This window comes from Leopardus geoffroyi, chromosome C3, assembly GCF_018350155.1.
Source record: "Leopardus geoffroyi isolate Oge1 chromosome C3, O.geoffroyi_Oge1_pat1.0, whole genome shotgun sequence".
NCBI classification, from domain to species: Eukaryota; Metazoa; Chordata; class Mammalia; order Carnivora; family Felidae; genus Leopardus; species Leopardus geoffroyi.
In genome coordinates, this window is record NC_059338.1 from 34,431,080 (window position 1) to 34,458,489 (window position 27,410).

Here is a 27,410-nt window from a genome sequence, read left to right on the forward strand (position 1 = left end):
CAGCTTTCTATGTAGTACAACGGCTATGGAGCATGAGCTCTGCAACCAGAGTCTTATTTATGTGACCTTCGTTAATTACAGAAAAAAACAAAACAAAAAAAAAAAAAAACCTCTCTGAGCCTCAGTTTCCCCACTAAAAAATGAGGAGTAATAATAGTAACTAACTGATAAGCATGTCTGAGAAATAAATGAGATAGTCTATGTAAAATGCTTAGAATGGCATATGGCACATGGCAAGCACTTGGATATTACAATTTGTATTTTTACGGGGCCCCAAAGGTGCCAGCACCTCACTATGCCAAGAACTTCAAGAGTCCCTGTCCCACCCTACACGACCAATATTCCAACAGTGCCTTTCTAGGTCAGTAGTGACAGAATGAAGCTGTAAGCTGAGCATCACTAACAAAGAATAAAAGATCCACGTACAAAGTACTATCTATAATCCCAATGTTTTCATATGGGTTAGTTAACCTTGGGGATATCACTAAAGATATGGACACCAAAAGCTACTGAAGGGAGAAGACAGCTGCAATACAAATATCCAACAACATATGAAGAGCTTCCTACAAACCAATGAGAAAGAGACAGGCAACCCAATAGGAAAAGGGCGAAAGACCTGAACAGGCCCTTCTCAAGAGGATATCCAAATGGCCAGTATCATGAAAATGCAAATTCAGAGCAGAGTACAATACTACTTCACGCCCACCAGGCTGAGTGCAATGGAAAAGGAAGATAATACCAGATACTGATAGAGACACAGAGCAGCCAGAACTTGCCTAAGTGGCCAGTGGGAGTACAATTGTTACAACTGCGTTGGCACAATCTACTAAAACTATGATCCAGCAGTTCATCTCCAGGGTCTACACCCACGCTGTCCAAACATCATCAGCCACATAATGATACTAAATTGTGGTCTATCAATAAAATGGAATACTACACAGCCAGCAGGATGGAAAGCAGCAATAGCATACAACAGGGATGAATGTCACAAACAAAGTGACGGGTGAAAGAAGCCAGACACAAAAGAGAATGTCCACGTCTGTAAAGTTGAAAAGCAGACCAAACTAATGTCATTTTAGCAGTCAAAATAGCATTTACCCTTGGAAGGGAGCTGGAAAGAAGCACAAGGAGTTTTCGGCGAGAGGAGGGAGGTGTCTAGTAATATTCTATTTCTTTTCTTGGCCTGCATGTTGGTTATAGGCTATAAACACTTTGTGCTAAAATCTTAGGATTTGTTCACCTTTCTGAATGTACATGTCATGCAAAAATAGCCAAAAAAAAATAGTTCATGAGAAAGACTAAAAAATAAACACCCTAAGAAAAATGGCATGTTTCCCCAGCACCAATAGATTTTTGTGTCTACTATCCACTCACGAAATATGAAAGACACACATACATTTCTGATCGCGTTCTTATTGCCTTTTAGTAAATGGTAGAGGTTACTCTACAAAACTTTGAAGGCATATAAAATTAACATGTTTTTAGAACTTCAAATTAATTTATCAAGTTTTATGTTCTATGAGACAGAGTTTGAGAATGTATTTGGGTTTTATGGATACATGTTGAAAGATGGAGTAATTTTTATGAGGAATAAGATTGTTTTAATAAGACAGAAGGGGTAGGGGCCGGGCGGGGCAGGGAAGGGAGTGAAAATGGAGAAGACTGGGGAGACAACACAGCTCCAGATAGGCAACCCAGGGCTTAAATGTCCAGTGGCTACCGGACAACTGAAGTCGGTCTGGGCCTGGAAGCCAGCTAGTCCAAGCAGAAGCCAAGGGCCCAAAGACAAGCGCAGGATCAGGATGCAAGATGGTAGCTACGATGGAAGGCGGCTACCAAGAAGTTTTGAAAGGGGTGATCGGCACTTCCTGACCCAGTGCAGGAAATACTGGCTGGGTGTGGGCAGCCTTGGGTACATAAGGAAGTGACTTCAGCTGATCATGGAATAAGAGGATGTGACCCTGGGTGTGCTCAGACCTGTGGCTGGGATGAGCAATCCGGGCTTACCCGGAGGTTCTTTCTCGACAGGGTGGGACTTTCTAAATATACACACATGCATTTGCTCATTGCATTCAGATGTTTACCATCACTGACCGGGACTTTGGAGGCTTCTGGTTTCGACTGCCCTGGCTGCCTACTAAACTAGCAGTAACCTAGAACCTAGTTCCCGAGCCCACAGTTATCACCTTAGTCCTGTATCTGAGAATAAGGGAAGCAGTGAACCTGAATTCCAAGAACATCAGGATCTGCCATATAATCCATCGCCCAGGGATTTCCACCAACCGAGAGAGACCACAAACTCCAAGTTAAAACACAAAACAGGTAACCCCAACATCATTCGTATTTACTCCCTTAAGAAGAATTACCTTCCTAACTCTTTGGCTTGGGCTCATCTAAAAATATATTGGTCTCACTAGAACACATGGAAATTGAGACCGCATGTCAGAGCATACAGAACACTGAGTGACCTGGGAGCGAGGGTGCCAAATGCATCCAGGGAAGTATCTGTCCATCTTCCCCTGGCTTCTGCCCTGCCACCACACTCCCCGCCTCTTCTCTTACCCACCCCCCACCACCCCAAAACTATAAAAGCTCCATTCACACCTTTGCTCTCTGACATCACAGCTATAGAGTCAGTACCGAAGTCACATGAGAAGAACCCTGAGGCTTGTCCTGAAACGTACAAAGCCAGCGTATTCCAGAATCCACGCACAGCCATCCTCCCTCCAGGTCCTCATTTGGGAAGACATCACATTTCCTGGCCTGTCCTGACCTTAAAGCAGCCTTGCTGGCTGCAGGAGAAGGGTGCTGGCAGACGAGCGATGTGCTCGGCAGCTGAGGCTATCTAGCAACAGGTTGGGACATTTTATCTGGGAAGCAACATCATGTTCTCCAAGGCCAGAAGCATGTTTCCTGCGTTTAAGAGGACTTAGCAAGCACAACTCCGATCTGCAAGGCAGGCTAGACCCTGTCCTTCCACAGGAGGTTTGCTTGGAAGGGCTTCTCTGCTGCACTGAAAGTTCATGTCAAAGATATCAGCATCGAAACATGCCAACACCATAGCTGATTTAGGTGCACCAGGGACATACCTGCATCATGCTGCCTATAAGACTGACCTAGGGTACATGAGCGCTTTAATGGTGGGATTCTATGAGAATCTGTACCATAGAAGGTTTAAGCAACTCCCTGGAAACCTCCTGAACACAATGCATATAAGAATTCTTCATATACAAGAATATATATGAACATATGAGAGTATATAACTGTAAATGCTAAGGGCAGGGGGAACGGACCTGGAGGACAATGGGAGAAGGAGGTGGCCAGACAGCTCTTGGTCTCGTCATTTCCAAAAGAAGCACAGATCTGGAAGAAATGGCCTCTAAGGGCCTATAAGACTGTCCCCCGTATACCAGGGTTTCTCAACCTCAGCAGTATTGACATTCCAGACTGGATAATTCTTTGTTGTGGGGAGGACTGCCCTCAACATTTAGCAGTATCCCTGGCCTCTATCCACTAGACCCCAATAACATACCTCCTTCTCCTCCGTCGTGACAACCAAACACGTCCCTAGACTTTGCCAAAAGTCCCCTGGGGAAATGCCCCTGATTGAGAACCGATGCTTTAGGCTAACAAATCATGTCACGCAGACAAGACCCCAGCCCTGGCCAAAGTGTAACTGTCCACTTTGGGAAGGGATGGGAAAATGTAGCCTGGTCATTAATCAAAGCCAGGGCACTGAGGCAACAGCGGCTCTCCCAGGCAAGCTGCCACCATGAGATCTGAGAAGTGGAAGAAGGAGATCCAGGAGGGGAAGATAACCTGTCACCGGCAGACCCCCAGTCTCCAATTCCACGAAACCCACCTCCTTCCAGAAATGGGCCCCAACAGGGCAGAAAATAAGGCGCCCAAAGAAATCCCCAACTATTAACGAGCCTTTCGGCCCACCAACGGTCACTCCACATCGTGATTCGCTTTAAGTGGAGACAGTGGGCCTCTCAGACCCTTAAAACCTTGTTCAACTGACCACGTGAATGAACTCTTTGCTCCATTCCACAACCTTGACCAAAAGGTATCCTAACATGCCAGATGCCCTAAGAGAAATCCACCAAAGTTCATGTCTGCCCTCCAGGGCCTTGGGAATCATGGTTGCCAAGAGGCATGGAAGAATTTTCAGGCCACGGCTAACGTACTGAAGTGAGAATTCCAGACACGTGAGGGAAGGACGAAGGAGCCAGATCCCCAGGGGCAGCGGGGGTGGAGCCAAGCCTCCTGGGGGCAGAGTCAGGGAGATCCTGCAGGACAGGCTGACAAGCTTCCGGGCTCTAGACACGGGAAGATCCTGTATAACCACAGACTTGCCCAAGCAGAGACGACGCTGGCTGCGTTGCTGACTATAAATCTGGTCCACTCGGGCTGCGTTTGGCTCACTACAGGCCAGCCCCCCACCAGCTACACTTTTGCTAAATTTAGTGCTGTTCCCAGCCACCCAAACGACTCCGTTCCTCGTGTCCATTTCAGGTTCACCCGGGGACAGGCGGAGAGGAGCAGGACTCGTTGAGAAGAGATCTGCCCTCAAGTGACCCTCGCCCTTCCCCGCTGAAGTCAGGGGCCCATGGGAGCAGAAGACGTGAGAAACCACAGTTGAAGGTCTCCAGGGCTCTGACAGTGTCTCTGCCCCAAGACGGCCCTCCGAGAGAAGAGGCACCCCTCCAGGAGAACACCCCTCCCTCTGCCCACTCCAGCCCACCTAGGTGGGGTCCCGGATGCCGTGGGCTGCGACGGGTCCTGCTCCCTCAGAAAACAGGCTGGAGTCACTCTCTCAAGAACCATGGGTGAGCTTCAGACAGGCCTGGAGGGAAGGCCCCCTGTCTTGGAGATAAAAATGGATTCAATCCAATATTCAAGGCCCCCTCCCAAAAAATTCAGAGGTTAACATAATGGTTTCTAAACCTGGTGGCACATTGGAATCACCTGGGAAGCTTCAAAAAGTACTGATGCCCGAGTCCCCCCTCACCCAGAGACTGATGTCATTGGTGTAGGGTGTAATGTAATTGGCCCCGGCTTTGGAAATTTTAAAAGATCCCCCGGCGATTCCAATGTTCAGACAAGTTCAGGAACCGGCGGGTTAAGAGTACAGGTTTCTGCCTTCAGGCTGCCCTGGGGGGACTCCTGACCCAACCATTTCCTTGCCACATGACGTGGCAAGTTATTCAACCTTTCTATGCCTTAGTGCCATCCGCTGTAAAATGCACGTAATAATACGTTAACACCTACGTCAGAGTGTTACTGGGCAGACTTAATGAGAACATCCACGTAAAAGCATACAGAACAGTGGTATGCAATAAATGCTCAATAAATGCTAGGAATCATTCTTCTCGTTGTTATAATGATAAAGAGGGGGAGAAAAGAGAGGAAACCCAAGAGCTGTCTCAATGTTATCCAAAGAATAAGGGTGCGTAGGCCCGAAACTGGGGCTATTTCCAGAACTGGGGGGCTCCACGGGCACCTACCCTTTGGAAGAGGACCACCCAGTCCCCCTGCCTATTCTCGCTGCTCCTACCTACCTTCAACGTCCTCTCCTCTCCCATCCTTCTTAATCTCCCCACTCAGGGCCCAGCTCTGCCCACCCTGGTGTTCTCTCCCTGCTCAGGTCTCCAAAAATACATCCCCCATGCCGTTTACTTTGGAACTCAATAATCTGTTCCCCTGAACAGCTTCCAGCCAAGTAAGTATCTGCCTGGTGGATGAACGAACATTTTGATATATACTAGTCTGGTCTCCTCCAAAAGACAATGAGCAATTTGGGGGAAGCTCCAATTCTCATGCTTCTGTGTGTTCCCAATGGCACCTAGCACCACCCTGGGCACACGACTCTTGATTAATAAATATTTGTGGAATGGAAACACAGGTAGAGCCAGCAGAACTAACTGCACATCCAGGCTGAGTACCCAGGAGAAGCAAGGTCAGCACCCAAACCCCATGGAATTCTGGGCTTTCCACTCTATCACTACAAGGATATACCACTACAGCATTCCATCCCAAGAGAACCCACCCACCCACCCCCAGGGCCTGTGCGAGTGCTGACGGCAAAAGGGATATTGGGAAAACAGCTCTGTTTCCCAAAGACCCTGCTTCCCTGGCCTTTGACAAGTGAGTCTATATGTCTGGTTATTCCTGACATGAAGTCATCAACCCCCTGATTCCTTAAACACAACAACAGCCAGGCAAAGCCCAGCTCTGCCCCATGGGAGTCTAGAGCAGCTGGCCACCCAACAGGCTGTAAGCCTCTTACAGATTAAAGGTCCTAATTTAAACCTCTATTTGAGGTACGACAAGTGGGTCAGCACTCCGCAGGCCGGTTGGCACAGCTGGTGGAAGGAGAGGCAGCTAGAATCCAGGAAAGACTCCTCTCTTTTGGAGGAAAGATGGAGGCAGAGAATCAACAAATCCAAGTGAAATCACTGAGCTGGGCTGGCTCATTCCACTGTGCCAGTATCTTCCCCAGATCGTGTGAACTCTAACATCCCCACCCAATGAACCATAGGGCAGAATAGCATTTTCAGATGGCCTTCTCCCTGCCCTAGCCTTGGTGTGGACATAGCTAAGAAAGTCAAGAGACAGAGAAGAGGCAGGGGGCTGAATACGCTGCACTCCAGGGAATGACACCTGGTGAAACAGAGGGGAGGGTGACCTCTGCTCCCATCCCCTAGTGAGGTTTCCCTGCCCCTCCCACCCCACCCCGCGGCAGGAAACACTGGGCACAGGAGAGTGGGGGCAGGGGTGGGCGAGCAGCCACAGACAAGCCCGGATCACACTGTGGGAGCCTGAATCTGCTGCTCTTTAAAAAAAAAAAAAAAAAAAAAAAAAAAAAAAAAAAGCCCTCTCACACATCTGTCACCATAGAGATGGCCTCCAGGGAAGCGGCTGGAACCCACTGTCTACCCTAAGAGCTGAGAAATCCCTCCAGGACCATTTCTCGAACTTTCTGGACCCTGACCCACAGTAAGAAATAAAGTTTACAAGGTGACCCTGTACACTACGTGTGACCTTTCTGAGACACAGATATGTAAGCATATAATACTATGTACTTATACGTAAATATGAAACGTATAAAACTGAAACAAACCTTCACAAAATCATGCTCCTCTTTACCACATTCCATGCAATCTAATATTTTCTATTATGACCTTTAAAAAAAAAACGTTAGTCTCAACCCATTAAACTGATTTTACTCCCCATTAAAGTGTCTGGACTTGAAGTCTGAACACAACTCTGGGAAAAACAGGAGGGCCTCTTCTCCTTGAAAAAAATATCGTATTGTATTGTACTGTATTTTAGACAGAGAGTGTGAGCAGGGGAGAGGGGTAGAGAGAGAAAGAGAGAAAAATCTTAAGCAGGCTCCACGCTCAAGGGAGCCCAATTCGGGGCTCGATCCCACGACCCTGGGTTCATGACCTGAGCCGAAATCAAGAGTGAGACACTCAAACTGAGCCACCCAGGAGCCCGCCAAAAACGTAAAACTCACTCACAGACTAACCTCTTCACAAAGCAAAATCCCACTAAGCACATGAATGGGGAGGAAGGGGGGGAGTAGAGGGGAGGAAGAGCTTGCATCCAGCAATGGCTGTTCCCAAGGGTCCCCGACCCTGCTCCTTGCTTTGCTCTGGATGCGGGAGCTCAAGGGCGCTCCCCTTCCACCTCCGATGGTTCCTTCCGTTGCTGGCCAGCATCAAGCATGACCACACACAGGGCTGGTCTTCAATCAACCTTGTTCACCAGAACGAAGCACGGCCTCACCGCACCTCCACGGGACGAACTTCCTACGACACGCACAGGCAGAAAAGTCAACACCGTGCTGCCCACGTCGGGTTTTTCAAATCTCCAAATATCCTATCTGTGTATCAGATACACTACAAACTCCTGGCAGACGGGAAGTCTGATTAATTTATTTTTTAACTGAAGGTACACAGATACTTTCTTTACAGGAATTTTTTATGACAAGGAGAACAGAACAATCCAATTTCAAACTACCCTCAGCCCAGTCTTTCAGCTTTTTCAAGCAGCCCGTGAAATCTCGCCACCTCCTCCTCCAGGCAGCTCGTGGATGGATCGGGACAGCTAAGGAGCTCTTTGGACCCTGTACCATGGTAACATGAAACTCTAATGACTCCCTTCCGCAATCGCTGTTCCCAAAAAATGCAAACACTGCCTCTATATCTGTAATTACTGCTTGGCCGGGTGTCTGCGTTGGAAACCGCGTCACAGAAAAAAAGTTAGCATAAGCATCCCATAGTCCAAATTAGTAAGTTATAAGGGTTCATTTTTTCCCCCGATTTTTTTCCCAGGTACACTTCTTGTTGTCCTCTGCTAAATGGAAGAAACGCTGGATCTCTCCATTTACGTCAGCGCACAGAGAGACCTCTCCCCTCTTCTCCACGGCTTCCCTGAGCTCATCGGGGTCACGACTAGGCCTGCCGCCCGTCGGTGCCCTGAAAACCTGGAATGTGTGCATCAAGGGGAAAACAAGTGCCTCCTACCCATGATGAGATCTCAGCAAGAGCACGGACAGACCCCCGGCTGACAGCACGGTATTGTAACTTGGGATCTGTGAGTTCTCTGACGGCATAGGCCAGACCACGTGCTGTTATGATACTTTTTTTCTTGGAGAAAGAGACTCATTTGCATGCAACTCCCAATGAGTACTGGTGCAAAAGAGCTTAAGAACCACCACCACCAAATTCCCAGGAAGTTGGTAGAGGCCCTCCGGAGACTGCCCTTAACTCTGCAACACGGAGGCTCACTTTCTGCCACATACACCTCCTCAGAGCACACCAACTACTTTCTCCCAAGCAGTCATTTCTTCCTTGACCCCCGGGCCTTTGCACTGCCTCTTCGGGTGAAGGCCTACTCCTTCAATACCCAACGATTAACACATACGTAATTACTGAGCACCTGACAGGAACGAAGCACCTCCGAGGATTCAGCTAAGAGCAAGATGGACAAGATCTTCTTCCTCATGTTCCAAGAGACATCTTCCAATTCCCAACCACCCCCTCTGGCTAACAAATCCCCTTCTTGTACTCCGTTCACATCCCTTTTATGTTCGTCTTGTATTTTTAGCATGGGTGCCTGGCACCTTCACTAACCATTAGCTCCCTGAGGACAGAGACCCTGTCCCATTCACGCTGGCATATTCCTTCCTGTCCCATTCCCACCCCACTCCATTCGGAACGGTAGACTCTTTCACCCAGGAGGCCCTGTACAGATGTGCATCAATGAACAGATGCCGGTGGAGTAGTGAGTTATCTAAGTAGCAAAGACCGGTCCGCCGGGGACAAGCCTTGCTCGCCAATGTGGGGTCCAGGGACCACGAGAGGTGGCCCACGCAGCAGAAAATACCGAGGGCCTCTGTTCTTGAGACGGTCTGCGGCTCTCCTTCCAGCCGCTCATCTTTTAAATTGCGTTTCTGGTCACAGCAGTCGGAAAGTCAACTCCAAGTGAACACATCCAGCTGACATACCTCCTAGACTGTCAACACGGATGAAGAGCAGAGCTGCACAGACATTTTCAGCATCTAGGTGAGCTGAAGGAAGACATCCCACGATGCTTTAAAGATGTATCACCACGCTTTAAGAAGACAGCTGGCTACTCCAGCTACCCTGGCCATCTTTTCCAGCAACCTCTGCCAGCCCACTTCCAGAGCAGCACCTGAGCACAGCCATCTACCGCACAGCACGGCGGTGCCTCACGCAGCTGCCACTTTGCTACCTGTCAGAACCAGACGAGGCATCAAGACTCATCAAGCATCAACTACACTGCTGTTCTCCCTAATGCCACCAATGCCTGTGACACTGTTAAACAAATGGCTGTAGCAGCTACCAAAGACATCTGGATACCAGACTTTGCCGTCCAACAAAGGTGCCGAGGTCAGAGAATGATCTACTCCCCAACACCGTTCAGTCCGTAGATACTGGTGAAACCCAGCCCTGTTAGGTACCAGGAGCAACCGAAAAGAGGAGACCCAGTCCTCAACTGGATGAGAGCTATAGAGACAAGGTTAATACAGAAGAACCAACAATCCAACAACCGTGTTGGATGAAGCAAGTACAAGATCCATCAGGACGAAGAAGAAATGATTAGGATGTCTGTATTTCCTTTTATTTGAAAATAGGGAATTAAATCGTATTGTTCTTTGACATGTGAATCGACACCAGTGAATTCTTTCAATTTGTGTGCCCGGTGGTCACTGTCACTTAAAGGTCCAGGGGGCATCCTGTGCCTGAGTAGGAGATCCGAACACAAAAGGATGGGCAGTGGTACCCCCAGCTGACTGTGTACTTTCATACAGTTTACATGTACCTGGGGAAGCAAATTTAAGGGTACCATCCTCCATACAACAAATAACAGCCCTCTGTAATGAGAGGGTGAGGGCTACAAATCATCTGACCACACGGTCACTGCTTATCTCACAGCAGAGTCCCTGAAAGAGGTGCTCAACTTAAAGAGGAACCACACGTATGTTTTTTCAAGCAGAAAACATCACAGCTCCGAAATCTGCTGACCTCTTCTGCAGGGAGCGCCTGTCAGTAGAATGCCACTTAATGAATGTTTTTAAACAAATATTTAATCTGTCTCTTCAAGGTAAAGGTGACATTTAAAAACTGGGTAAGAAAACCTTTACTTTTTGAAAGAGACTGACGTCACAGAAAGAACATCTTAAAAGCAGGCGTTTGGAAATCGTTTCCACCATTACGTGACGACGTTACCGCGTTCAAGGTAAGGACGTCATCTCCAAAATGCCGTACCTACGCACACCCTTGCAGCAGGATGTTCAAACTGGGTTTAAAATGACCCAAGGAAATGAATGAAATGCAGCGTTTCAGGGGTCTTGAATCCATTTATGTTATAAGTTGTACCCATGATCGCCTCTTTATAAAGGGGTCTCTTTCAAAATACCCTGACTTCAACTAGGCCTTCAAACTGCTATGCTGCAAAAATATGACACCACACGGTGACGTGCACTCAACCGAACGGTGCTTGCTAAAAAAGAATCCTCCTTGATCATTCATCCCATTTAATTCTTCAACCACATCCACCTATCTCTTACACGTGCCAGGCACTGTTCCATGCTGTGGAAATACAGCAGTGAACGAAAGTGACAAAAGTCCCTGCTCTCGTGGAGCTCAGATTCCAGCAGGGAGAGAGGGAAAATACACGAAGTAACAGAAATATTACAGTGTGTTAAGCGGTGATGGCGCTCAGGAGAAAACACTGGAGGGTAGGGATACAGGAGGCGCCAACAAACGTGTGGGTGCGGAGTGGGCACTGCAAGGGTGGTATCTGGTCACAGGCCCAAAGGAAGTAAGACTCTGCTGCAGGGCTATCTGGGAAAAAGAGTCCCAAATAGAAGGACCTAGAACAGGAAATGCCTAGTTTATCTGAGGGGCCGCAAAAAGGCCAGTGCGGCCAGAACAAAGTCAAAGAAGGAAGAGCCAGTAGGAGATAAGGACACAGAAGATCACGGAGGCGTGCATTTCCAACACGGGAGCCACTCGCCGCAGGAGGCTGTGGAGCCCAAGAAATAGAGCTAATCCAAACTGAGATGTGCCATGAGCATGACTTCGTGCGAATAACCCTGTAATATCTACCAGAAGTACAAGTATTTTTGACACACCGGGTTAATTAATTCTGTTTTAATTTTTTTTTAACGTTTATTCATTTTTGACAGAGAGAGACAGAGCGCGAGTGGGGGAGGGGCAGAGAGAGAGTTTAGACACAGAATCCGAAGCAGGCCCCAGGCTCAGAGCTGTCAGCACAGAGCCTGACGCGGGACTCGAACTCACAAACGGCGAGATCATGACCGGAGCCAAAGTCGGACGCTTAACCGACTGAGCCACTCAGGTGCCCCACGGGTTAATTATTAAAATGAATTTCACCTGTTTCCTTTTCCTTTTCCAATTTAGCTACCGGAAAAATGTCAAATTACACGTGTGGCTCCCGTGCGTAACTCACATTATATTTCTGTTGGACAGTGTTTATAAGCTACGGGGTCCTCTACACCACACCAACAGCCATGGCTTTCGCTGAGCAAGACAAGGAGCTACTGCGGAGTTTGAGCATGGCAGGGCATGATGTGGCTTCTGCATCATGGGATCCTTCTGCCTACTGAGGATTATATAGCCTGTAAGGGGCAAAGAAGAAACAGGTGACAAATGATGGTGGTTTGCACAACAGCGAAGACAGTAGAAGCAGTTCTCATGGGTCACATTCTAGATATATTTGCAGGTAGAGTCAACAAGAGTTGCTGATGGACTGAATGAGAAATGTATGAGAAAGAGCTAAGACAAGCGTGACCATAGGTATTCTGCATGAGCCACTGGAAGGATGGCATTCCCATAACCAGGACGGGAAACCGCAGGAAGAATATATTTGAGTGGGAAAATCAGGAGTTCAGTTTTGGACTTGTAAGCATGAAAAGCCTATTAACATCCAAGTTAAAAGGTTAAGTAGGCAGATGGATACACACACAGCTCTATACTTCAGGAGAAGGGCTGGGCTTCAGACAAATAATGGGGGGGGGGGAGGTCACTAGCCTATAGATTTTTTAAAGTTTTTATCATGGAAAATTCCAAACAAACAAACAAACAAACAAACAAAAAAAAAACCAGAAGGAACAGTACAAGGAACCCCTAGGTACACATCACCCAGATCTAGCTGTTAACAACTCATGGTCAATCTTGTCTATCTCCCAGGATTACTTTGAAGCAAATTCTAGAAATCATTCATGCAGATTGTATTTCAAGCCATGGGTTGGGAGAGGGTGACAGAGAGAAACAGAGAAGATAGAGAGGAAGGGGCACATGTTTCGAGGTCAAGAGAAGAGATGCCACAAAAGAACAGCCAATGAGACAGGCACAAAACCAGAGATTCATGGCCTGGGAGCCAAGGGAAGAAAGCGCTTCGAGGGAAAGGGTCCGACCAGATGTGCCCAACTGCCGGAGCTGCTAGGACCGAGACAAAGACGCCAGGGCTAGATTTAGAAACATGGTGGTCACGGCTGGCTTCGTCAAGACCACTTTCACCCAGAGTTGGGGGGAATCAAGAGAGGAAGTGAAGGCTGCAAGGACCAAAGACTCTCTGGGGACAGAGAAAGGGGCAGGAACAGGAAGGGTTGGAGTCAAAGAAGACAGAAAGAACAGCACATGGAAGCAATCCAGTAGAAAGGGCGCACAACTGGCAATGCCAGGGGGAGAGGGAAGCTCTGCGAGAGCAGTAATGCCCTGAATGTGTGAAGGGGTGGGGACGGAGTGTGAGCTGCCCTCCACCAGGACCAGGAATGGTTCATGCTGGAGAAAGGCAGAGAATACACTGCAGCACAACTTCCTTTAATTCTTTTTATTTTGGGGGCGTCTGGGTGGCTCAGTCGGTTGAGCATCCGACTTTGGCTCAGGTCATGATCTCACAGTTCGTGAGTTCGAGCCCCGCCTTGGGCTCTGTACTGACAGCTCCGAGCCTGGAGCCTGCTTCGGATTCTGTGTTTCCCTCTTTCTCTCTCTCTCTCTCAAAATAAACATTAAAAAAATTCTTTTTATTTTGTATTTTATAACATATATAATGTATTAGTATGGCAACGGCATACTGTATAGAAATTATAAACACACACACAGCAATCCGTTCAAAAATTTTAACCAACATAGCCATACGATCAAAATAATTAAAGACTGCTTAATTGGAAATAATAAAAAAGTATTCTCAAACTCTAACCTATGAATCCTTCAGTGACAGGAATTATATATATCATGGTATATTTAATATACTCTGTACTATTATCTTAAGTATACGATAAAATATCTAGGAGAGGTGAAAGAATACTAGTCTTTATATCTGGGAATACATTTAATTTATTAACGAAGATTTTTTTCTTAAAGGCTCAGATGCTATTCACGAACCGCAGCGTAGCTGCATCCAAACTGCAAATGGAAGAAAAAAATACAAGAATCACAGACCGTTCTCAAAATCAGAGGGTCACAGGGACCCAACACAGGTCTGATTATTATTTACACAGAGAGATGCACATAAGTTAATAGCTTTATTAGCAAGACAGACCCGAACAGAAGCATCAGAGTCTGCTACTCAGGCAGCAAGGCTAGCCAGGACTCGACTGTGCGGCAAAGAAGAGAAAACTGGGAAAGTGAACCTACCTAGGCAGGTGACCTCATCAGACTGGACGCAAGTCCCCAAGCAGCCTGACCTTCACAGAGTCACATTTCAGAGCACCTTCCAGATGTTTCATTCGGCCTCTCTACCACCCCCCAGGGAAAGCAGCCTCTCCATTTTAACTTGCTTAGAGATAAAGACTCAAGGCCACAAGTGTTCACGGATCCACGCCAAGTCCGTCGGCGATACTCCTAGACTCCCGGTCACATGGCTATGAAAGATGCCTCCCACAGGAAACATACCCGACTTCTTGGATAGTTCTAGAAGCACTTCTTATCAGCCACATAAGTGACCACACAAGAACACAAATACCAAGCCCTAGAACACAGCAGATCTGACAGCACACAAGTGACCTCGTGGTCACCCAACTCAGCTGGGGTGAACACGTGGGGCAAGAGACAACAGGTGGACCCAAACCGCTCTCATGTGGTTGGACTGTAAGCTCCCAGGACGCTCTCTTTCCACAGCTGCATGCTCAGAGCCCGGCAGAGCGCCTGGCACGAAGCAGGCTGTCCAGAAGCACTTACTGAAGGAGGGAATAAATGACTAGTTATATTAAACCACAAAGACAAAAAGACAAGAAGAATAATGAAGTACGCTCAGGAATCACAACACGGTTCAACAGAACTCAGGAAAGCTGTTGATGGCAGCTGAAGGGAGACAGAGCAGGGCAGCTAAATAAATCTAAAAGGCAGAACTGCAAAACATAAATTATTGTAAGCATGCCCATAATCTTTATTAACAGACAACGTGAGATTAATCATCAACTAAATGAGATGTGTGGATCTTGTTTGGAACTGGATTCAAACAAAACTGTTAGAAACCTGAGACCAGCAGGGAAACATAAACACTGGCGGGGGGCCGGGGGGGGGGGGACCAGTGATATTTCAGGGGGATACGACAACTGGGTTATGCTTTAAGAGAGCCACACTGGAGAATTTATGGATGGAACATGATGTTTGGGATCTGCTGTAAAAACAAAACAAAACAAAACAACAACAAATATATATATATATATATATATATATATATATATATATATACACACACACAAGAGAGAAGTAAAGAATAGGTGGGTGGGGTACAAATAAAATCAGGTTACATGTTGATTACGTGTTAAAGCTGAGTGACAGGAACGTGGGATGTTCTCACACTAACTATATCTTCACATACATGTGCAATTTCCATAGTAAGAATTTTAGAGGGTAACCATCATCTCAACCTACAGCTAATTTCCCCACATCTGCCCCACTGCAGAGAAATGTGGTATCATGGGGGTCGTACCCGGACACGGTCTTTTGAAGAGCCACAGAATGGGGCTGAGACGTGTCTTTTCTGTCACTGCCATCGTGTGCATCTGGGACTCACCTGCTTCAGCTCTGCTTTCACCCTGGGCCTGGAGACTCGGCCGTAATTTCTCTCACAGTTCCCACTCTCCCTCCCCAGTCTTCCCCTTCCCTGCCACCGGCTGGTTCTCCTTCCCCCCCGCTCCCCCCCCCCCGCCCCTCTGCTTTCTCCGATGGTGTGGGCTGCCGCTGTCCTGCCACCTTGTCCTAGGTCATTCTCCTCCCTACCCATGGTCCCCTGAGGCCCAAGGATTCCCATTCCCACAGGGCGTTCCCTCTTTCCTTAACTGCACCCACACCACCAGGAGGCCCAGGAACATCCCGTCTTCCCCCAAACCGGCCACGCTCGCTGCCGTGAGCTCCCCTCTTCCTCCACTTGCCTACTCAGATACCTCCCGCACACTTCCGGGACGCACCAAATCAGGACGGGTCAACGAATTAAGCACGTGCACACCTACAAGTGTGTCAAGCACGGTACCCCACGCCAGGATGACGGCAACGAACAAGACAGATACGGATATGCTCTCTAGAAGCCTAGATTCCAGTGCAGATCGTATCGAAATGGGTTCAACGGTCCCTGTGCCTTTCAGACCAGACTGTGAATCCTTTCTTTGCCTTGGCAGCCTCTGAGCTTCTTCATACAGTGCCCCACGCGTAACAGACCCTTAATAAATATCTGGTAAACAAATATTTCCCCAAGTCAGTGCACCAGTGTCAACATCGGTCAAGTCCAAGCAGGACAGGGTCACCCTAAGCTCTACAAATGAAAGGTATTTAGAGAGGGCTTTTGACGAGGACCCTTTCTTTTTTTCTTTCTTGGGGGGATGAGAACAGTCAGAGAGCCAGCCTCTGGGGACAATGTGTGGAGGGAGGTGTGAAGGAAGACTCCCAGGGCCAGGCTTACCAGTACCGGCTAAAAGCAGCTCTGAGTGTGCTCAGCTTCTGGCTTGCTATTCTGGGTTGTCTGCTCCCTCCTCCCACTGCCAGCCTCCTCCCTTCCAGCTGCAATGGGAATAAACCTCAGTCACCCCCACCCCCCAACGCCGTTCCCAGGACGTGGTTTCCTCTGGCCACGAGAGTGTCTCACTTCCTATCCCAACACAGACCAGCAGTGATGCAACTGCTGTGCGGCTGTCCTGTAGTAGGGAGGGGGGAGGGGGGTGGCTTGTCCTGTTCCTAACCAAGAATTTCACCAAGACTCTGGTTTGAGGACCAGGTCAAAAGGGTGGAAACCTGGACACAAGAGGACACCGTAAGTGTTGGCCGCAAGAGCCCTGAATACTAATTCCGGACCCAAGCCAGCACAGATGCACACCCTACGAACCCCAAGCCAGAGGGCCTTGTTCTGACAGAGTGGATGAGGGCCAGGCTCAGGCAGACAAACTAGGCTCGGCTGCAGGCTCTCTGCAAATGCATCTCTAAGGGCCCTGGCACTACAAGGGGCTGTGAGGCTGGAAGTGACGAATCAAAGGCATCGAGGGAAATATGAAATATGAAAATGAAAGGGATTTCCCAGATACAGGGTGGCTATCTTTGGGTTGATTCCAGTAATCTACTATCTCAACTGCCATATCACCCTCTCATGGGATAACACGGTAAGGCCCGATGCAGAATCTTCAAGAACCATAGGACTCTGAAATGGCCACAATTAAGCATCTCAGTGGAGATCTAAGCACTTTGTCGGTCTACGGCACAGTTTTTCGTAGAGGGCAGGACAGTGTATTTCGGGACCGCGGGTCATATGGTTTTTGTTGTACCACTCAACTATACCAACCTAGCGGGAAAGCGGCCATAGACAATACATAAACAATGGGCACGTCTGGGTTCCAATAAAACTTTATTTACAAAAGCAGGCATCTGACCTATGGGCTGTAGCCTGCCAACTGCTTGGTGACTGGGAAAACCTGCTCTTCCCGCATTTCCACATTCCCAAGAGGGACAAGGGCCACACTCCCTCTGGAGGGCGCCCACCACTTTGGAGACAGGGGTCTACCCTAGAGAGCAGGCCTCCATTTCTGCTACTCCTTCCCACAAAGCATCAGAGAAATCTGCACAGCTCGGTCAAAACGCCTGCCCGGCACCAGAAACCTGGGCAGAGGTGGAGAAAGCTTTGGATGTCAAATCCGAAGGCTTTGGACATGGAAGAAACCAGACCGCTCAGACTAGGCACTAGGTCCTGGAAACGGAAGTGCCTCACCCGAGACCACGTAGCTGGCAGAAGCCTCCTGACGCTCTGTGCAGTGCTCTTACTCCTCTAGAGTGATGACTGGGAAGGAACCAGAACAAACAGTCTTGCTGGTGGAGGCTAATTAAAGACCGATGGCTCGTGGCTATAGCAGGCACAACTTGGGGCCTCTCAGTAGTCTATAAGTGAATGGCACAGCAAAGGTCAAGGAGAATGAGTGGAGAAGTAAGCGTATATACCTATCCTTCCAGGACATAGCCTCCTGGACATAGTTACTAGGGAGAAGGAAACTTAAACAGAAACCTGAACTTCAGAAAGGGGTGTGGTTTGATAGAAGACGTGTGTGTTCATTAGCAGAAACAGGTCCAGCAGTCTGGGCGGGCGCTGGGATCATAAACAGGTACAAGATATACAGTCTCGCCCAATTCTAGGCCGATGCCCAGGGCCCTGGGCTCACTCTCCCTGCATACGTTCTCAGCGACCTACACCTTCGAGGCTTGGTAATGCAATTCCCTATAAGTTCTCTTCCCAGAATTGGCTTCCACTGCAAACTCTATTTGCCTGACCATAAACATTTCAATTTGGACTGCCGTGGTTTTGAAGGCAGGTCGCCTAACATCAAATCAAACATGATGTTACTGTAAAGAAGCCTGAATCCGGGTTTTTCTGCCAATCGCTAAGGCTCAAAATTTTAGCACCTTCTCTTCCCCACGACCTAGCCACAAGCCAAAGTGGCTCTCTGAAAGACTCTTCCCTCTGCGTCCCCTCAGGCTCCACCCTAATCCATCACTTCCAGTCTGGAACACCACCAGTCTCCTCGCCTGGAGTCCCAGATTCCAGGCTTGTAACAAAGCCAGGCTGATCTTCCCCTATATACCCACCTTCCTCCTATCCACTGCAATTTCTCCAAGGTCAAATTGGCCAGTCCTGTCTTCCCAGCTCCCAGAAACTTACCGAACGTGGTAGGAACCCAGTTCCTGCTAAATGAATGAACCCTGGCTGTCATCGGGAGCTGAGACCCCAAAAAAGACCTTGAGGCCCTTCTATTCCCTATTTATGGGAAGCCTAGCCTGCTAGGCTCTGGGGGCCCTCACCCACTATTCCCACCCCCAGGTCCTACCACCCCAGAAACAAGCGCCATCTAGCTGATCAGTGCCCGACCCTCCTCGTGCGCCAGTCATTCCTGCATCCACGTCTCTGCCCACGCTCTGCTCGCCCTGCCCTGCAATGACGTCCGTGCCCTTCCCCCTCCTTCCACTCCAACTCCTGCGCAACTGCCGAGCTCTGGGGGAGATAAGGGATGCTGGAAGGGGCAAGATGATTAAAACACTGGGGAATGGGGGGCCTGATGGGGATACACTGGGGTCTCTGATCCCTGGAGCCATCAACCTCCCAATGGGTCGCAGGCGATTAGAGAAGGAAGAGGCGGGAGGAGGAGCTAGATTTTTCCACTGAACGAAAGGCATGATTTTCATCACTGCTTCTGTTGCCCTGGTAACCAGGGACAGCCCAGTGGAGAGTACAGTAAAAGAACACCATGTTTATCTTTGCTGTCTGATCCACTTCCCTGTACACCCTTCCCTGGCCATCCCCTAGCTCCTAGGCCTGCTCCAAATTTCTCCTAAGGCCACTACCATCCTTCTAATCACTTCTGCTCATAAACCTCAAAGCAGAGTTAATCTCTGCCTCTCTCTATCCAACCCTATGTACCGCGTATTCTTCTGTCACATCCTAGGGGTCATCTCACCACACCCATCGGCCATGCCAGGGGGCCCCAAGAACCAATGCTGACCTCAAAACGCAAGAAGGGCATCCACTCCACCAGACAGTTCTCTGGATAAGGGGGCCTAGAGAAGCAAGAAGGTGAGGAGGCCGCCCAGTCAACTCCTCTTTCTGAGCCCCAGACAGCTGGTGTGGATGGGTCCCAGTTCTCCCATCCCTCCCTCCTACGCCGGGGATCGGGAGGAGGAGCCAAGTTGAGGAGAAGGTCCACCCCAAAGCTTCCACAGATCCTGCCTCCCACAGGGACACAGTGTCGGCGTGACCCGAGAGCGGAGACACAGCGCTTGCCCTGGGAGATTATATAAGCGTTATATAACATGGTGGCACCAATAAGCACATAGCCACAGTTGTTGAGTGCCAGGGACAGGCCAGGGGTGGAACCAAACCCAAGGGGCTGGAGGTAAAGGCTTTCACCACCAATGCCAAAGCTGGCTGCCCCGGCCCTGTCTATACCCGCTCCTTCCACCCCAGAGGACACAGAGAGAGACTTGCCTGGCTCTGCATTCTTCTTCCCACGCTGGGCAGCAGGGAGGGGCTGCAGCACCATCATCACTCACCCTGGCCCAGGGCAGCCTCCGTCCGTGTGGCCCAAGGTGCCGGGCTGTCCTTCCCACACAGGAGCAGCAAGGGGGCTGTGGTCCCCGGTGGGGGGGGGGGGGCGCGTGAGCCAGCAGCCCCCTCCTCTCTGTCCTTGCACCAGAACGTGTTTGTTTGGGGAACAAGTGCTGCAGCAGCTCCAGGATTGGCTGGGCCAGCCGTCCCTCTGCTCTGTCATTTGCAGTTCCTCTAAAAAAACAAAAAAAAACAAAAAACAAAAAACAAACAAACAAAAAAAAACCCCCCCAAAACCCAAAAACAAAACAAAAAAACAAAAACAAAAACAAAAACAAAACAAAATAAACCGAAAGGGAAAGAAAAAAGAAATAAGCACATGTGGCAAACGCGAATCCGGAATTTTGGTCTGTGGCTCTGAACAAAGCTGGGGGGGGGGGGGGGTCCTAAGGACATTACCCTGTTTCCCTACAGACGCCACCTCCCACCACTTATGAACAGGGGCTGTAGGCCTGGAGACTTCCCCTCACCTCCCGCCCCCCAAAACCCCTATCTCTGGAGCTGACTCAGTTGCTGCAGCTCCTTCAACCGAGGGCTTTCTCACCAAACCCCCCACCACCCCGGCCTCTGCAGAGTGCTCAGAGTATGCGGCTCCCGGATATGCACGCGGGAGCCAGGCGGCCGGCTGGGGGCAGTTCGGGGCAGTTCGGGGCCAGGTGTTCATCAAACTCCTCCACCCTCACCACCTCACCCACTTTATTAATTTGGGGGGTGGGGGTGGGGGGGGCTGATCGGAGCCTGAGCCCAGTGGCACCTCCGGCAGCCTGCCCTCTCTCCCGAGCCATGCCTCTGGCCTTCCCGCCGCCTCCTCCACACGCACCTCCGCGCCCCCTGAGGAAGGGGGGAGAAAGAAATACGCATTAATATCACGAGCCTCGGCGCACCAGCCCTCGCCCCCTCAACCACCTGTCTCTGCGCTCTCCCTCCCCCACTGCCTTCCTCAACTCCGGGCGCCCCCTCTGCAGCAAAGGGGCACCACGCCCACTGCGGAGCGGAGAAACGCAAGGTGGGAGTGGGCAGGGGCTGCCGCGCCGGGGCCAGGGGGCTGCTCCGTCACCTCCCCCGCCCAGCCAGCCCTGGCCCCAGAGCCCGGGGGCCGACCGGGGCTGCTCGGGCCGCGATCCGCTCCTACCCACGCGGCCAGGGCAGCAGCACCCGGAGGCCGCGCCGCAGCGGGGGTGGGGCGCGAGCCGAGCACGGCCAGCCCCCCCCACCCTCGCCCGGCATCGCCCCCGGGGACCCCCTCCCTGCCCCGGGGCCCTCGGACAGCGTCCGCAGGCCTGGCGCGCTGTGACTCCCCCCCCCCCCCCACCTCCTCCACTCCCCGACACCCTGACGGGGTCCCGCTCTCACCTCCGGCCGGCCTCCTCCCTCCCGGGGGACCGCTCAGCCCACCTCGCAGCCCCTGAGCGCCCGGCGGGAGGCGCGCGATGCGCAGCCGCTGCGGACCCCGGCTCCGCCGCGGCCGCTTCCCGGGAGTGTGAGCTCAGCCCGCCCGCGCGCCCGCGCTTCCCACGCTCGGTGCCCGGCGCCGCGCCACCCAGCGGCCGCGGCGGGCACGGCACGCTCGCGTCCGGGAAAATCTGCCGCAGCCCTACCGACGGGTTGGGAAATTCCCAGAATTTGACCGAAGCCTTGCTGTGGGGCGGTGTGTGTGTGTGTCGGGGGGGGGGGGGGGGGACCTGCGGGGCCCACTGACTGTCTCCAGATTTAGGGCGGAACGACTCCCCTCCCAGCCTGTCTCCAAAGGCGATTCAGAGTTTTTGCATGATTCCCGAATTCTTCCCCCCTGCTCCTCTGTCCTTGCCTCCTTTATTTCTCCTAGGGCAGTGGAGACCCTGGTGCCAGTGGTGACTGCTCTTGTAAAATGGGGGTGGGAAATCGGGGGGGTGGCAAAGGGCAGGAAGCTCGTGAGGCTAGCATTCCAAGGCCTCCTTGGGCCTATAGAGAGATCCCAGGTATGCACCGGTCATTCCCAACCGTGCTTGTTTCACACACACACACACACACACACACACACACACACGCCTCCAGCCCACCTGTGAATTCTAATTCGGGAGAATTAGAGTGCTGTTTTCTAAACTTTTCTCAGATCCAGCCCCTTCTGAGAATTGGAGGAGAGGTGTGGGCCCTCTCTCCAGAATAGTCCATGTGCATACATACGCAATTTTGGATAGTCAGGGCATTCGCAGACTTCTCAAAACGCCCTGAACATCAGTTTAAGAACCGTCTCTGCAGATACCCTAAGACAGCAGGATTCCCAGCTGGTGATTACCTGTACCCGCTGCCATCTTTGATCATGCTGTTTCCTCCTTTAGAATATCTCCTTTGCCCCCCAATCTCACATTTCTTCCTATAGAAATTCCATCTTTCCTTTAAGACCAACTCGGATACCTTTTCCCCCGATTTTCCCCATTCAGAAGGAATGGCTTTCTGGGAGCATGTTCTTTATGACATTTATGGCCATTAATACTATCCACATGGATGGATCTGTAGTTATTTTCGTAGTTAGTTGTCTTCTTGGTCCTTCTAGATAGTAAACTCTTTTAAGATCAGTTTCCCCCTTGGCAACTACTAATATGCCTTATACGGTCTGCCCTTGACACACAGCTCTTAAAAACCAAAGAAAAGGAAGTTGGGTTGAAGGAACAGAAGGCCCACAGGAAACCCAGGGAGATGAATCCTGTTACTCCAGAGGAACTGGATGCTGTTCCACTTCCTGAGGCTGCACCATCAACATATACCATGTGCACACCTCAGTGCCTGGCCAATGGAATTCTCAAGTTGGCAGGATCTTTTCACCCATTCCTCATCCTCTGGACAAGACAGCCATAATTTAGAGGTTCTTGGCAAAATTGGGATATAAGTTCATGCAGAATATACCTGATAGAAAGCAGATATTCTACCCCTAATGTCCCCTTTTCCAATAAGGACACTACCATTCACCAATCACACAAGCTAATGTCATCCTTGACTCTTTCCTCTCACTTGCCTCTCTCCATGCACATTCCCCATCAATCACCACTTCTTGGTTTTGATTGCTAACTCTATTCCAAAGACTGCCCTTCTCTCCATCCTATGATCCCATCTGGAGCTCAGACCAGCATTATTTCTTGCCTGAATTTCTGCATGTGTCCCCATCTAGCTGGTCTACCTGCCTCCAGTCTTGCCCAACTCAGATCTAGTGTCCACATCCCAGCGAGAAAAATCTTCCTAGGTTCCCAATCGTTTCCCTGCTTAAAGCCTTAGGTAGCTCCACATTATCCTAAGGATAAAGTCCAAACTCCTCTACTCGCTTGCTAAGCATTCAAAATCTGGACTCAGCTGACTTTCCAGTCTCTCTCTCATCACTTTCCCTCTTACCTTTTATGCTTTAGTAGTCCCAAACACCATGCCCTTTCCCACCTTGAGCTGAGAATGCCCTTCCCTGGCTTTTTATGAGGCTATGCCCTACTCACTCTTCAGATTTCCTTAAGGTCTCCTCCTATATCACCTGTCCTCACTCTCCTTCTCACACAGTATTGTTCCTCACATATATGAGGTCTACCTTCTCTGCTGCACTAGGAGCTCTGCAAAGTGTCCTCACTACCTGACTCTATGTAGAAAGGCAACAAATGTTTATTGAATGAATGAAAGCTTTGAACGTGACACATACCCCAGAGGAGAGACTCTAGGGCAAATGCCGTGGTGCTACGTGGTCTGAAAGTCAGACGTGGTAGGGCCAGGCATTCTGCTTTTGAATAATAGCACCGCTCACTGTTTTCAAGTGAATTTCAATCCTTCTGTGTCTTTGATTTCCTCAACTGAAAAATAGGGATAATAATCCTGAGGGTGTTGAGGATCTAAAGGTTGGCAGAGATATATATGAAAACACTCTGTAATTGTGAAGTTCTCTCTATATAATAGTAGTGTTGTATTACTGCACTGGATCCTCGCAATAACATTTGGGGGTAGGCAGCTGACATTTCCTATTTTGCATATGAGGAAACTGAAAGTGGATAATGTAAAGCAATTTGCCTAAGGTCACCTAGCTAGTTGTCAGGGAATAGAGGCTGGTCACTGGCTCCTAAGCCCAGGCTCTCTCCACACATCCATCACCACTGCCCCTCCCTCTCACCCACAAAGCAGAAAGCACTGTTGGGACACAGACCTATTGACATCCTGAGGATCAGGCAAGACAGTGTCACCACTTACCGTTTCTGAAAGGGTTTCTTGGGGAGGGTTGCCGGTAGAAAGTGAGCTATACGACAAGTATTAGGGCAGGAAGGAGTGGGGTAGGGAGCAATTGACCTTGAGGCTGACCCCGTACTCTCCATCTCTGGCCCTTCTGCCACTCTAGAGGGTTGTCCCAATTGACAGCCCCCCTTTACCATGCAGTTGGACCCCTGAGAGTTCTGAGGTCCCCCAAAGCTGGAAACCTTCCATCACCTCCATGTTTCCGATTCTGTCTGCGGCGCAAATATTTACTGAAGTCTCGCTAAGTGCTTTGTCACTGCCTCGGGAAGACTGGCCGCGTGACTCAACCTCTCTGAGCCACAGTTTCCCCGCTCTGCAAAATGGGATTGGTAATAGCCTGTCACACGGCTTTTGTAAGGATGAAACAAGATAACCTAGCAGCTGCCGGTGGGCTGTTGCCAGTGGAGACACCTGCCTCCAACACCCCGCTCTGTGTCTGCTATTTTTCATTTGAGTGCATGGGGATGTCAGTTTGGTAACTAGGGGAGGGCGGAGGGGAGCAGAGACGCTGGAAAAGAGAGGGGAGGAGTACGAAGGCCACGGTCCTCCCCACTGCGCCCCTCCTGGGGACACAGAGAGAGCTGTGAGGCTCAGAGCCTGTATGAACTGTTGAAGAAGACCTTGTCAGTCCCTAGGCCCTTTGAGTCAGCCTCAGTGATGGATGAGAGGCTTCTTCAGGCTCTGGGTGGGCAGGGGGCACAGACCACTGAGAGTCAGAACAGGAGAGGAAGAGCCGAACAACCATCTTTTGGTGACCACAGCTGTGAGGGCTCCAATGAGGCTTCTTTTTGAGAACTCCTAAAAATGACTGTCGGGCATTCTAAGAACGTCAATGAAATCAGCAAACAAGATGTTGCAAAGCATAAAGCACAGAAGGGGTGTGCCTGGCACATAGTAGGCACTCAACATGTGTTAGTTCCCCAAGATGAGTACACTTGAGCATCAGGGGATAGAGTGCCGTGCTCCTGAGCCTCCGATAACGCTGCCTTTGCGCTAAGCAAGTGTGTTTCTCACCGTGTCCAGTGCCCCAGGGAACACCCAGTGGAGCTGCCCTTCACAGATCCCCTTGTGTCGTTATGGTGGTTTTTCCCTTTAAAGATTAAATCGTTTCTTCCCTTTCTGCTCAACAAAGACAACAGCCCTTTGGTTTTTGATAAACGTTCCTTTCTTACTAGCAGGTGGATTTGCCCCGGGCACTAAGCTGTGCTTTTAAAACACAGACTTGCCCAGCTGTTTGAATCTGCTACTTCCGTCTTTCTTACTTCTCTTATCTCCTGCCCCTGGGGCTGAGTTTTCTTTGCCTTGGCAGGCTGATAACGTGTGGAAGGGCGAGAACAGTTCTAATTAATAGACTAATTAGCGGTACAAGCCTTTAATAGCTGATTATAGGCGAGTCATTCCCCACCCCCCAAGTGATTGATTTATTTATTGCTGTTGTGCTGCATTATGGCAAAATAGTCTGCTCCTAATTATCTATTGGTTGCTTTAATGGGTCTTTTCCTTCTCTTTCTTTTCCTCCTTCCCTTTGCTAACGGTGGGAACAACGCAGAGCTGAGGAGCAGCTCCGAACACACGAAAAGTGTGAGGATCCTGATGTCACCCCCATCTGGAGAGCTGAGAGCTAGAAAGGGAGTAGAAGGGGTGAGGAGAAAGGAGGCAAGAAAATCCTGCCAGTACTTGTAGGCTTATCTCCCCAGGACCCTTACCTCGTGATCTCCACCCGCCCCCTTCCGTAGGCCATAACTCACCCAGGTCGACTGCATTTAAAAACAGCATGGAGGGGCGCCTGGGTGGTTCAGTGGGTGAAGCGTCTGACTCTTGGTTTCGACTCAGGTCATCTTCTCACGGTTTGTGGCATTGAGCCCCGTGTCAGGCTTTGTGCTGACAGTGTGGACACTGCTTGGGATTCTCTGCCCCTCCTTTGCACTCTCTCTCTCTCTCTCTCTAAATAAATAAATAAACATTAAAAAGAAACAGCGTAGAGCTTAAAATAATCCACTGAAATTCGGCTGCCTGGGTTCAAGCCTTGGCTCCGCCCCCGCCCACTGGCTAGCTATGTGATCTGAGCAAGCCACTTAACTTTACTGTGCCTCAGTGTGTCATTTGTAAAGTGGGAGCGTTCTTCCCTAGGACTGTCCTGAGGAATACATGACACGCGCCAGGTAAGGCCTTTGGCACAGCGCATGGCGCATAGTGAGCCTTGCATAACATTAGCTGTGATCATCGCTGCTACCTGAGATGATTTAACTTACCTGATATACAGAAGGAATTTGATAAATGTTTGCAGAATGAATGAATGACTAGATCGTAATTTTCAAGTAGATTGTGAGCCCTTGAAGTTCAAAGGGGTGAAGAAAGAAGGAAATTGCGCACTAAATCATAACAAGAAGCTACCTGTAGTTCAGTGCTTATCACAAGCTGGGCTCTGAGCTAATTATGCTTTATGGACCTTCTCTCATTTCATCCTTATGTAATCTGATTTTTACCAGCCTTCTTGGATCATGGATTTTTGACGTAGCCCAGTCCCCATACCCAATTTTGTGGAATGTCTGTGTTCTGACCCCAAATTTCCAAGGATTCTTGAGAGATGGGATGAGATTTTCATGGTCACTTTTCCTTATGAATTCCTGTTCTGGCTGAATTCAACCTCTTGTATCTGCCTCCTGACAATGTCTTTCGCTTGACGCATCACTCTCACTCATAGCAAGCTGAGCTCCTTCCTTCCTTCTATCCCCGAAACCCTAAGAACATAGGGCCATTTTGTGTGGAAGACTTCTACCGGAGGTCAGAAGCAAGACATGATGGTTGTAACACCACTTAGAACAAGCAAGAGCTGGAAATCTCCACACCAACGCTCCCCATCTCCCTCACATGGTGCCCTCCCACCTGGCTGCCATTTTCCCCTTCTCTTTCTTTCTCTCTACTGTTCCCCACCTCTCCCTGGAAACACAAGTTTCTTACTACTTTATTACACAAATAAATTCAGCTCTCTGCTTCTCTCTGTTTTTAAGTAGGCTTCACGCTCAGCATGG

At 49.7% G+C, this 27,410-nt stretch overlaps 2 long non-coding RNA genes across 3 annotated transcripts in view; both read right to left on the bottom strand.

Moving 5' to 3' along the window:
* LOC123587017 overlaps positions 1 to 1,828 on the bottom strand; it is a 46,546-nt gene extending 44,718 nt beyond the window's left edge. The window contains exon 1 of the long non-coding RNA XR_006707085.1: positions 1,721 to 1,828. This is a non-coding gene — a long non-coding RNA (uncharacterized LOC123587017). The remainder of the gene's footprint in view (positions 1 to 1,720) is intronic.
* A 15,555-nt stretch (positions 1,829 to 17,383) lies between these two features.
* On the bottom strand, positions 17,384 to 21,650 carry LOC123587018. Of its 2 annotated transcripts, XR_006707088.1 has the most exons (6): positions 21,496 to 21,650; positions 20,963 to 20,973; positions 20,088 to 20,316; positions 18,630 to 18,728; positions 17,761 to 17,927; positions 17,384 to 17,651 (listed from the first exon to the last, which is right to left on the bottom strand). It is a non-coding gene; the product is annotated as an uncharacterized LOC123587018 (long non-coding RNA). The 2 variants fall into 2 exon arrangements; XR_006707087.1 differs by lacking the exon at positions 20,963 to 20,973.
* Positions 21,651 to 27,410: the final 5,760 nt, after the last annotated feature.